Here is a 13,835-nt window from a genome sequence, read left to right as displayed (position 1 = left end):
TGTCAAAAGGAGGAGTTGACAAAGGTAATCGATTGTAAACTGTGACAAAACCAACCATTATGTTTTAGTTGGACTCTCATTGCCTGAAGGAAAGTTAGATTCATTGGTTTGACCGAGATTTCCTGCACTCGCGTGAGTAGCAAGGCACAAACAACGGCAAAAATGGCACTGACATTTGGTGAGAGATCAAAGCGAATGCGTAAAGCAAAATACTCCGTGGATGACGTTTCGTCTGTTATCTCTGAACTGGACTATGAGTTGTCGGAGACCGATTTTGATACAAGTGATTGAAAACGAGTGTGAGGTTCCAGCTTCAGCTGATTGGTCCCCAGCTAATCGTTGTACTGACAATGTTCGTCAGGGAGGACTGTCACTTAACAATGATGAGTGGTAGAAACATGCCTTATCTATCTATCTATCTATCTATCTATCTATCTATCTATCTATCTATCTATCTATCTATCTATCTATCTATCTAATAATTATAATAATTTTTAGTAATTTAGTAACTTTAATCGTTCCTTCCATTTTGTCCAACTACCCTGAAGCAGGCATCACTTTCCACTTAGAGCGACCCGCCAGACGGAGCTCCACGGAAGGACCCTTGCTTTTTGCCAGCCCAAGAGAGCTTATTGTTATGTTTATTATTGTACCAGAGTGGCCATTTCCTTATCGCCTAATGACGTGATTTTTGCTCTGGACATTTGTATTAAACAGGACGACTACGTTGGGGTCTCAGCCTTTCCTTGTTGCTTGACCTGTCATTCCTGTAGCTGGCCACAAGTGATTACATTGCTCTGCGTCAAAATCATTTGCAGAAAATCTTTCTTATCTTATACTTATAGGTGTGCTGAATGCATTTCGGAAATTTCTACCGCGAACTGTTTTTCTTCAGGAAACTAGATTTAGTGAAAAACACCATTTTGAAAGGAAATGTTTATTTGTAAAAAACGTTATTTTTGTTTTACGGCGTAAGTATTTCTCCTGCTTAGAAAATTATTTGAAGTATATTTTGAACTGGGCGGCACGGTGGCGCAGTGGGTAGCGCTGCTGCCTCGCAGTTGGGAGATCTGGGGACCTGGGTTCGATTCCCGGGTCCTCCCTGCGTGGAGTTTGCATGTTCTCTCCGTGTCTGCATGGGTTTCCTCCGGGGGCTCCGGTTTCCTCCCACAGTCCAAAGACATGCAGGTTAGGTGGATTGGCGATTCTAAATTGGCCCTAGTGTGTGCTTGGTGTGTTTGTGTGTGTCCTGCGGTGGGTTGGCATCCTGCCCAGGATTGGTTCCTGCCTTGCGCCATGTGTTGGCTGGGATTGGCTCCAGCAGACCCCCGTGACCCTGTGTTCAGATTCTGCGGGTTGGAAAATGGATGGATGGATGGTATATTTTGAACTGAAAAATGGCAGACTTCCTTATTTTTAACATTAGTGGAGGAGGAAACTACAGAAGCTGTGAAGTGCCATAGTAAAATAAAACAAAAGTGTATTTCTCATGTGCACGAGAGAGCTTTGCGTATGCACAAGAAAGTTTCGTGTACGCATGAGATAGTTTTCTGCATGCACAAGAAGTGTTCTTATTGTTTAGCTGGTCAGCATTCCGCAGATTGCAATTAGAGTGTCATGCTCTACAGGAGGATAAAATGGAGCCTGAGTGGGATACCTACCTATTGATGTGGTGTGTCCTCAGAGGTCATCCTCAGACATAATTATCAACGACCCCGGGTTCAATTAAGTATGCCAGCGGCGGGCAACCTGAGCCATTCCAGTCCTGTTCCTGCCTTCCACCCACACTGCAATACTAACTTGGATGAAGAAGGTTTGAAAATGTTATGTAGCTTGAAACTAATGCAAGTCATAGAGAAAAATGGAGCTGGGTGTAATTTATCATTTTGCCACTAGATGGAGTAGTTGTGCAAATAATCAACTTTGTGGCTCTTAAAATGATACGCAGCCTGAAAAAAAAAAGTCAGTTGAGTTAGTGAGGAAAGCTTTGCCGCTTCGATTCATCATGACCAGAGCAGAAGACTTCATATTTTAAAGTGCATCCTGCAAATGATCATCCGGGATTGACCAACAACACTTGCTGTCATTACTCAGCTATGAAAGACAATTCCATATTTTGTTCTTTGGTTAATAAAACCCTTAAACCTCTGAGCATGAAAGTGCATTCTAAAGAAAATATTTTCATTTGGTTTTAAACTGTTCTGAAACTTCAATGCTTGGCCTTGATTTTTTCAAACACTGCCTCAAGTTATACTTCAGAGTGGATCACGTGGAAAAAATAAATTTTATTTTGCACATGGGTGCGTGGGTACAAAATCTTTTCTGATAGCATTAAATCTTGAATATTATTCTATCAAATGGATTATTACAGTGGCTACGAGGCAGCCGGAAGTAGAAGAGGCATGGAAATGTAATGAAGAGTAAGTAATCCGAGCTAAATGAACCTTAGCTGTGTTTACAGATGGAGCATTTAAATCCCACCGCTGCCTCAACGTGTGACCCTCAGCAAGTCGCTCCATAAAGAGTTCCAACATGTTCTGATCTTGTGTGTTGCCTTGGATGAATGTGTCAACCCTATCTACATACAGTGTCTTCAAGAAAGTACTCAGACCCCGTGATGTCGCAGCCTTGTGCTAAAATCATGGAATTTTATCTTTTCACTCGTCAAGGATCACTCAGCACTTCAGTGTGCCAAACAGGAGTTTAAGAATGTGAGCAAATTTATTGAAAGTAAAACACCGCAATGGCCCACTGACACAAGTATTCAGACCCTTTGCTGTGACCCCTGACCTTTGGCTCAGGTGAATCCCATTCTATTGATCATCATTGAGATGTTTCAACAGTTTACTAGGAGTCCATCTGTGGTCAGCTTAACTGATTGACAAAACTAGGAGCGGCACACATCACTCTAAAGGAGGTCCTACAGTTGAGCAAAAACCGAACCAAGAGGCCGAAGGGAATTCCTGCAGTGTTGTAGCTGGGCTACATAATAATAGTATGTTCTATGTTTGTGCTGAGTGCGTTTCGTTTCATCCTACCGTTTACTGCCTGTTATAGTTGCGTCAGTAAATGGATGATGGAGAGAGACCGCAGCCGCGAGACGGAAAACACCTGTTGGATCCACCAGTGACATCCCGGATATTTTGCATTTACACAAGAGGAGCGAAAGGTAAGAGAGACGATGAAGAGGAGAGGGAAAGAGAGAAATCGAGGAGCGAAAAGAAGACAATTTAACAATTCATTTATCAGCTCATCACTACCGATTATTGCATCATTCCACTGCTTGCTTTTTCAACATCCAGTTCAGTTGGCGCAGTGGTGGTGCTGCTTTGTAGTAAGGAGATTGTGGGATCGCTTCCTGGGTCCTCCCTGTGTGGAGAGCACTTTGAGTAGTGAGAAAAGCGCTATATAAATGTAAAGAATTAGATAGTATCTATCTAATATATAGTGCCTTTCATATCTATCTATCTATCTATCTATCTATCTATCTATCTATCTATCTATCTATCTATCTATCTATCTATCTCTATAATATAGTGCCTTTCATAGCTATCTATCTATCTATCTATCTATCTATCTATCTATCTATCTATCTATCTATCTATCTATCTATCTATCTATCTATCTATCTATCTATCTATCTCTATAATATAGTGCCTTTCATATCTATCTATCTATCTATCTATCTATCTATCTATCTATCTATCTATCTATCTATCTATCTATCTATCTATCTATCTATCTATTATATAGTGCCTTTCATATCTATCTATCTATCTATCTATCTATCTATCTATCTATCTATCTATCTATCTATCTATCTATCTATTATATAGTGCCTTTCATATCTATCTATCTATCTATCTATCTATCTATCTATCTATCTATCTATCTATCTATCTATCTATCTATCTATCTATCTATCTATCTATCTATCTATCTATCTATCTATCTATCTATCATATAGTACCTTTCATATCTATCTATCTATCTATCTATCTATCTATCTATCTATCTATCTATCTATCTATCTATCTATCTATAATATAGTGCCTTTCATATCTATCTATCTATCTATCTATCTATCTATCTATCTATCTATCTATCTATCTATCTATCTATCTATCTATCTATCTATCTATGTCTATAATATAGTGCCTTTCATATCTATCTATCTATCTATCTATCTATCTATCTATCTATCTATCTATCTATCTATCTATCTATCTATCTATCTATCTATCTATCTCTATAATATAGTGCCTTTCATATCTATCTATCTATCTATCTATCTATCTATCTATCTATCTATCTATCTATCTATCTATCTATCTATCTATCTATCTATCTATCTATCTATCTATCTATCTATCTATCTATAATATACTGCCTTTCATATCTATCTATCTATCTATCTATCTATCTATCTATCTATCTATCTATCTATCTATCTATCTATCTATCTATCTATCTATCTATCTATCTATAATATAGTGCCTTTCATATCTATCTATCTATCTATCTATCTATCTATCTATCTATCTATCTATCTATCTATCTATCTATCTATCTATCTATCTATCTATTATATAGTGCCTTTCATATCTATCATATTTATCCTCACAGGTGGCGCAGTGGTGGTGCTGCTGCTTTGCAGTAAGGAGATTTTGGGTTTGCTTCCCAGGTCATCCCTGTGTAGAGAGCACTTTGAGTAGTGAGAAAAGCGCTATATAAATGTAAAAGAATTATTAAAGAATTATTATTATTATAACATCACGACAGTGTGTCGAGAAACCCCGGGGTTCCGATTCATACCAGCCATTGCCAGGACTTTTCATGGTGAGGTCATTTTGTTGTCGGGAAGGAGCACAATAACATACAGCCAGTATTAATACCGCCAGACTTTATTTTGGACTCATTTATCACCACATTTCAATTGCTGTGTTTAAATAATCTGTGTTTGTATTTGTGTTACGTGTTTTTATTAATTGTTTAGGGGCAAGGGAGGGTTCAATCTAAATATTTGTATATTCATGTTTTGTATAGTAATTAGTCACTGGTGTCATTTGGATAGTGTTTTTTGTGCACACATATCTACGTTATTGAATATTTATTGTCTATTTCATTTACAGCATATCCGTGTTTGATTTTACATTCCTGTCTGTTTTCTGGTTATTTCGTCGCGTGGAGAAAAAAGTGCAACTTGTAAGGAGTATGGCGTGTTATTAGAGCAAGAAACCTCAGGTGATCCAAAGAATAGTCTTGGTAGTGTAGTGGCCGGTCTGGGTAAGGGGTCGGCCATTACAGTATTGTGGGGTACAAAATCTTTACATTTTGGTCTATATTTTCGTGTTATTGTGTTCAAGACAAAACAACAGATGAACGTAATACTTGCATGGACAGTTAAGATCAAATACAATGTTTTTCTAAATCACAGTACCATTTGTTTGACCTGACCAGCAATTCAGGAGATGCCTCAGTCCTTTGATTACTTTAAAACCTGGGTATCTAGGACAACAAGTTGTTAAATTGGTTTACAGCCTGGGAAAGGAAGACATGCCAGTAGGTACTAAGCAACATCAAAAAGGTGCATTGTTTGGGAAAACAGACGAGTGAATTCATTCACCACATTGACAGCCAGCCAATTGGAATATCTAACAATCACATCTTGCAAATCCCTCACGGTAGAATTTATTAATTAACTAGGGGGCTCTGGCCCCTGCTCGCTTCACTCGCCAACCCCCGGACGGGCGCTATGGGCCAACCACTTCATGTCTCTGCCACTCACATATGTGGATTTCACTTTCACCAAACAACAAATCTTTTAATTCTTGCAGATACGCCTCTCCATTGGGAAGAAACACAACTTTTCCCTGATGGCAACATGAATTAGACGATCTACAAGTCTCCGACATAAAGTTTAAAGCCAAACAATATCTACATACTTCAGTCATATCACCTATATCCATAAAGAAGAAGGACGCCTCACGCCTGGACAGACTGGTGAGGAAGGCAGGCTCTATTGTAGGCACGGAGCTGGACAGTTTAACATCTGTGGCAGAGCGACGGGCGCTGAGCAGACTCCTGTCAATCATGGAGAATCCACTGCATCCACTGAACAGGATCATCTCCAGACAGAGGAGCAACTTCAGCGACAGACTGCTGTCACCGTCCTGCTCCACTGACAGACTGAGGAGATCTATCTATCATTATATAGTGCCTTTTCTATCTATCTATCTATCTATCTATCTATCTATCTATCTATCTATCTATCTATCTATCTATCTATCTATCTATCTATCTATCTATCTATCTATCTATCATTATATAGTGCCTTTTCTATCTATCTATCTATCTATCTATCTATCTCTCTATCTATCTATCTATCTATCTATCTATCTAGACAGGTCTCACCCTCTTACTGGCACCTACAAGCCTGTTTTCAGATGGCAGAAGTTCTTCATTATCCAAGCTAGAAGTTCTGATGTGTGTTTGGGGTGGGGGGGTTGTTGTTGTGTATTGTAATTTTTATATATACAGGTCAGCCCTCAAGATTCACGGGTTTACCATTCACAGATCTGCCTACTGTTACAAAGGTTTGTGGTGCACCATCTGTTGGAGTGACAAATGCAATGCATTTTAGTACAAAATGGTGCATTAATCCTGAGATCTACATTAGATTTCAACCCATCTTAGACAAGTAGCGCAGTTTGCAAAGTTATAATCTATTTATTTTTTAACCTACTTTATCCAGTTTATGGAAGCAGGGCTTGTTCTGGCAGCTTTGAGAAACAAGCGTGTGTAGGAAGCTAACCAGGATGAGCAACTGATTAATCACAAGGCACATTTAAGTACACAGCTACACTCATTCCTGAATAAAAAAATAGAAAAATGCTGTGCACCGGTAGCCAATGGAAAGAAAGTGGGAGGAGCAGCACTGATGTCAAGTCCTTGAAAGGGGGCGGATACTGATGTTGACAGCCCCACCCATTTCATAGTAAATTCAAAAAATGTGGCCACTCCCCTACCTGCCCTATTTCCTCCTGCCCAAGTCAAGCTTTTAAACCTAAAGACGTGTTAGCAAATGCATCCACGCCGACTACGTGAACCGTGGAGCAAGTGGCGGACTAAAACATGAAACAAGGTGCTGATCTGACAGTACGTCTCTTGTTGCTGATGAATCAACGGATACAAAAGACACTCAGGCTCTGAACATTTTATTGGATTTGCAAGGACAATCAGTTATGGGTGAGTTGAAAGTCATTCTGGCAGATGCACTTTTATCAGTGAAAGGCTTCTTGATGGAAAAGGCCGTTATAAAGCATTTAAACACATTTCAAGGGGATTGTATTAATGTGGCTGTGTGGGCTTCAGACAAGACAAGGCTTCTTTATGTGTGCCAGGCCTGTTCTAACACAGGGGGCATATCATTTTTCTGATTATTAGCTAGCTTTGGAAAGCAATGTTTGAGGAAAATTATTTTCTTTGGAGTCTCAAAGTTGGTTCCTCCACTATGAAAAATTTCTGAATTTGGTCTCAGCACAACATGAGCTGCAAGAGGCTGTCATGTACACACTGTGCCAGTTTAGAATCGGCACTCTACCTAACTCGCACATTATAGGGTTTTAAGGAGCCAAAGCCTATCCTAACAGCACAAGGAACAAAGCAGGAACTGAACTTGAACTGGAATGGTCCATGCCTGGACAGGGTCCTGCATACTCCCACGCTTCATCTTCCAGTTCATCCATTTACTGATTCTGCATAGTCCAGATTTGGGGTGCTAGCACCTATACCGTATTCTCATTCTGAGATGAGTGGACAGCAGCAGTAACCATGTGCCACCATAGATCATACAGTATATGGCCAAATGTTTGCGCACACCTGACCATCATACCTGTATGAGCTTGGTGGATATCCCATTCCAAAACCTGGGTATTAATATGGAGTCGGCCCCCCTTTGCAGCTCTAACAGCCTTCACTCTTCTGGGAAGGCTTTACCACAAGATTTTAGAGTGTGTCTGTGGGAATTTGTGAACATTCAGCCAAAAGCACATTTGTGAGGTGAGAAGACCTGACTCACAATTGGTGTTCCAGTCCATCCCAAAGGTGTTGATCAGGGTTGAGATCAGACCAGCGTGCGGGACATTTGAGCTTCCCTTGTTGTTTCAAGTATACTTTGTTACAGCCTGCAGAATGGAGAAGGGCTGGATGTTTGGGTCGGGGCTGGATTTTAATGACACTCGATCCTAGTCTCAGTCATTGTTAGAGCTACTGCTAAGTTCCTATGTTGTCTTTACAGTAATCTCTGGATGTTTAGGGACTAGGCTGGATTTTAAGACATGCAATCCTAGTCCTAATCATTGTCAGAGCTGATGCAGAGTTCATTTGTTGTCTTTACAGCAGCCTGTGGATGGGGTGGGACTGGATGTTTGGGGCAGGGCTGGATTTTGAATTCACGCAGTCCTAGTCTCAGTCATTGTTAGAGCTGGGACTGGATGTTTGGGACATTGCTGGATTATGAAGCCACACAGTCCTAGTGTCAGTCATTGTCAGAGCTGCTGCTAAATTCACACGTTGTCCTTATAGCAGCCTCTGGATGGGATTGAGCTGGATATTTAGGGGTGGGGCTGGATTTTGAATACACTCAATCCTAATGTCAGTCATTATCAGAGCTGATGCAGAGTTCACACATTGTCTTTACAACAGCTTCTGGACAGGGTGGGACTGGATGTTTGGGGCAGGGCTGAATTTTGAAGGCACACAGTTGTAGTCTCAGTCATTGTCAAAACTGGGACTGGATGTTTGGGGCGGGGCTGGACTTTGAAGACACACAGTTCTAGTCTCAGTCATTGTCAGAGCTGGGATTGGATGTTTGGGGTGGGGCTGGATTTTGAAGACACACAGTTCTAGTCTCAGTCATTGTCAGAGCTGGGACTGGATGTTTGGGGCGTAGCTGGATTTTGAAGACACACAGTTCTAGTCTCAGTCATTGTCAGAGCTGGGACTGGATGTTTGGGGCGTAGCTGGATTTTGAAGACACACAGTTCTAGTCTCAGTCATTGTCAGAGCTGGGTCTGGATGTTTGGGGCGTAGCTGGATTTTGAAGACACACAGTTCTAGTCTCAGTCATTGTCAGAGCTGGGACTGGATGTGTGGGGCGGGGCTGGATTTTGAAGACACACAGTTCTAGTCTCAGTCATTGTCAGAGCTGGGACTGGATGTTTGGGGCGGGGCTGGATTTTGAAGACACACAATTCTAGTGTCAGTCATTGTCAGAGCTGGGACTGGATGTTTGGGACGGGGCTGGATTTTGAAGACACACAGTTCTAGTGTCAGTCATTGTCAGAGCTGGGACTGGATGTTTGGGGTGGGGCTGGATTTTGAAGACACACAATTCTAGTCTCAGTCATTGTCAGAGCTGGGACTGGATGTGTGGGGCGTAGCTGGATTTTGAAGACACACAGTTCTAGTCTCAGTCATTGTCAGAGCTGGGACTGGATGTTTGGGGCAGGGCTGGATTTTGAAGACACACAATTCTAGTGTCAGTCATTGTCAGAGGTGGGACTGGATATTTGGGGCGGGGCTGGATTTTGAAGACATGCAGTCCTAGTCTCAATCATTGACAGAGCTGCTGCTAAGTTCACACGTTGTCCTTACAGCAGCCTCAGGATGGGATGGGACTGGATTTTTAGGGGCATGGCTGGATTTTGAAGACAATCAATCCTAGTATCAGTCATTATCAGAGCTGATGCGGAGTTCACACGTTGTCCTAACAACACCCTCCGGACGGGGCGCGACTGGATGTTTGAGGCCCTCTGAGCCTCCTCTCTGGCTATTTAACTCATTTGAGAAGGCCCAGATGTGGGAGAACATCCCTCTATTCATTGTGAAGTTTTGGAAGTATTATTTTCTTTCTTTTTTATTATCCTTAGTTTGTTCTTAGATTATTCATCTGGACTGTGTATTGGGACTCGTTTGCTGTAGGATTGTCTTTTTTTTGCCCTACTGAGCGTTCTTCTGTATTTTTGTTTTTTTTTGTCAACAAATCCCTTGATTCCTAAAGATCTTTTGTCACCCTTTTGTTCACAAGCCTGGGGGTTTGTTGGACATCCTCCCTCTTGTGGGACCTTTTGATTGAATTGTGGATATTTAGCGTTGTCCTACCAGCTCCCCATTTTTGGCGCCTGCTCTTCTCGAAGCCCGCTGGTAGTATTTCGGGGTCCTGAGTTTAGCTGACACTCTTCTGGGCCAGTTAGTCATTAGGCTGGCCTGCTTCTTAGCTCATGTTTGGATGCTTCACAACCCTTTTGTCCTTTTGAAGACTTGATTTTAAACCAATAATGGTTGTCTTTTGTTATTATTATTTGACCTTTTATGAACATTGGGCACTCACTGGTCAAATTATTAGGAATACCTGCTTAACCATACAATTGTCTAATCAGCCAGTCATGGGACAGCAGCACAATGCCTACAGTCATGCAGATGCAGGTCAGGGGCTTCAGCTAGTATTCAGATCAAATACCAGAATGATCTCACTGATCACATGACCCTGGTGCCACACAGGCTGGTTTCAGGAACTGGGATTTTCACATGCACCAGTCTTTCAGAGGTTATTCAGAATGAGGTGAAAAGACTTGTTGATAAGAGAGGACAGAATAGGATGACCAGAATGGTTCAACCTGACAGAAAGGCCACCGTAACTCAGACACCAACTGTGGTGAGCAGAAAGGCATCTTAGAATTCACAATACGTCAGACCTTGAGATGGATTTGCTACAATGGCTGAAGACCACCTCCAGTTAGCCGAGAACAGAAAGTTGAGGCTGCAGTGGGCACAGGCTCCCCAAAACTGTGTGTGAAAATATAGCTGGTCTGATGAACCTCAATTTCACACAAATGGTCAGATTTTGGTCCCAGAGCATGAATCCATGCGTTGTGTCAACAGTCCAGGCTGGTGGTGGTGGTGGTGATGTAATGATATGATGAATGTTTTCATGACACACTTTGGACCCATTAATACCAGTCATTATCGTTTGAATGCCAGGGCCTATTTAAGTATTATTGCTGACCATGAGCATCCCTTCATGCCTACCAACGGCCACTTCCAGCAGTCAAAAAGCAAAAGTTGTCTCCAACTGATGTCATGAACATGACAATGAGTTCAATGATCTTCAGTGGCCTTCCCAGTCACCGGGGCACCTCTGAGATGTGAGAGATGCACAGCATGAATGTGCAGCTGGCAAATCTGCAGAACGTGTGTGATGCCAACAGGTCAACATGGATGAGAATCTCAAAGGAATGTTTCAAAGATCTGGTGGAATCCATGATGCAAAGAATTGAGAGCAAAGGGATCCCCGGTATTAGCGCGGTGGTCCTAAGAGTTTTCTCTATGAGTGTATAAGGAGTTGCTCAGTGCTAGTCACTTGGAGTCTTCATTTCACCACCAGGAGCTGATGGCCCTTTGCGTATCGTTTTTGTCATGTTGCTGATGACTTAGCGTTCTCTCTTTGATTTAAAAATACAGATTCACTTAAAATCATCTAAGCAAAGAATTGCAAATTAAAAAAAAATATTTAGGAACAATCTGTGGATGCACAATTAGCAATCAACTTTCAATTAGAGTTAAATGTTAAACCTGAGCAGCTCCTGTTTGTAAATGCGTGCGTCTGGGTATTAGCATAAGCTAAATCAGCAATAAGTGCTAACAACGGCAGGTGACTAATTTATATCTGAAAAACCTTAAATGTCAGATAATGAACAAAAAAAAATCATAATACCAAAGTCCTTCAACAAACTTTCGTGATTACAATTTCCATCGATTTCCATATTCCGTTGACAGGGAAACAGCATGGACTAGTTAATGAATGTAAATTGTTAAGAAAACTGTCATGTTCATCTACACAGACTCAAGAGGCAGAGGGAGTTAAAAGGGAATATCACACTGGGGGGCAAATGCCTTTCATTTAAAGGAGCCTTTTAGTTACAGGGCCCCTAAACTGTGGACTGGTCTGCCTGCTGCTATAAGAGATGCCCCTTCAGTCTCAGCTTTCAAATCCCGGCTGAAGACTCACCACTTCAGTTTAGTACACCCCGACTAGAGCTGCTGATTAACTGTGCTGACTGAATCTCTGTTGTTAGTCATTAGCTCTAAAACATAAGTAACATGATAGTTAGAATTTGTTACTAATCCTCACCTCTTCTGTTTCTCTTCTCGGTACTAGAGATGCCCCTTCGGTCTTAACTTTCAAATCCTGGCTGAAGACTCACGACTTTACTTTAGCACAACCTGACTAGAGCTGCTGATTAACTGTGCACACTGCATCTCTGTTGTTAGTCATTAGCACTAAAGCATAAGTAACATGATAGTTAGAATTTGTTACTAATCCTCACCTCTTCTGTTTCTCTTCTCGGTACTAGAGATGCCCCTTCGGTCTCAGCTTTCAAATCCTGGCTGAAGACTCACCACTTCAGTTTAGTACACCCCGACTAGAGCTGCTGATTAACTGTGCTGACTGAATCTCTGTTGTTAGCCATTAGCACTAAAGCATAAGTAACATGATAGTTAGAATTTGTTACTAATCCTCACCTCTTCTGTTTCTCTTCTCGGTACTAGAGAGGCCCCTTCGGTCTCAGCTTTCAAATCCCGGCTGAAGACTCACCACTTCAGTTTAGAACACCCTGCCTAGAGCTGGTTATTAACTGTACAGACTGCATCTCTGTTGTTGGTTATTAACACTAAAGTATAAGTAACATGATAATTAGAATTTGTTACTAATCATCACCTCTTCTGTTTCTCTTCTCGGTACTAGAGATGCCTCTTTGGTCTCAGCTTTCAAATCCCGGCTGAAGACTCACCACTTCAGTTTAGCACACCCCGACTAGAGCTGCTGATTAACTGTGCTGACTGAATCTCTGTTGTTAGTCATTAGCTCTAAAACATAAGTAACATGATAGTTAGAATTTGTTACTAATCCTCACCTATTCTGTTTCTCTTCTCGGTACTAGAGAGGCCCCTTTGGTCTCAGCTTTCAAATCCCGGCTGAAGACTCACGACTTCAGTTTAGTACACCCTGCCTAGAGCTGCTGATTAACTGTGCACACTGCATCTCTGTTGTTGGTTATTAGCACTAAAACATAAGTAACATGATAGTTATAATTTGTTACTAATCCTCACCTCTTCTGTTTCTCTTCTCGGTACTAGAGATGCCCCTTCGGTCTCAGCTTTCAAATCCTGGCTGAAGACTCACCACTTCAGTTTAGTACACCCCGACTAGAGCTGCTGATTAACTGTGCACACTGCATCGCTGTTGTTGGTTATTAGCACTAAAACATAAGTAACATGATACTTAGAATTTGTTACTAATCCTCACCTCTTCTGTTTCTCTTCTCGGTACTAGAGATGCCCCTTTGGTCTCAGCTTTCAAATCCCGGCTGAAGACTCGCCACTTCAGTTTAGTACACCCTGCCTAGAGCTGCTGATTAACTGTGCACACTGCATCTCTGTTGTTGGTTATTAGCACTAAAACATAAGTAACATGATAGTTATAATTTGTTACTAACCCTCACCTTTTCTGTTTCTCTTCTTGGTACTCAAATATGGCTCTTGGTGCCATGGCCCACCTGCCAAGTTGTTTTGCCTGCCTAAGGTAAAGTCAACTCTGATGGAGGATCACAGGAATCGTGGGGTAGAGGGGTTCTTTCATCAGATTGGCTGGCCCAGCACTGACGCAGCAGTGGAATGGCCAATAGGGGGAGGCGACTTGATGGCTAACGTCTCCAGGTCTCTGGACAAATTGGAATCCTCTTATGGGATATCATCTACTGTCGAATTCTACT

This window comes from Erpetoichthys calabaricus, chromosome 8 (genome assembly GCF_900747795.2).
Source record: "Erpetoichthys calabaricus chromosome 8, fErpCal1.3, whole genome shotgun sequence".
Taxonomy (NCBI): domain Eukaryota; kingdom Metazoa; phylum Chordata; class Cladistia; order Polypteriformes; family Polypteridae; genus Erpetoichthys; species Erpetoichthys calabaricus.
The sequence above is the reverse complement of the archived record's forward strand: the minus strand, read 5'-3'. Positions refer to the sequence as shown.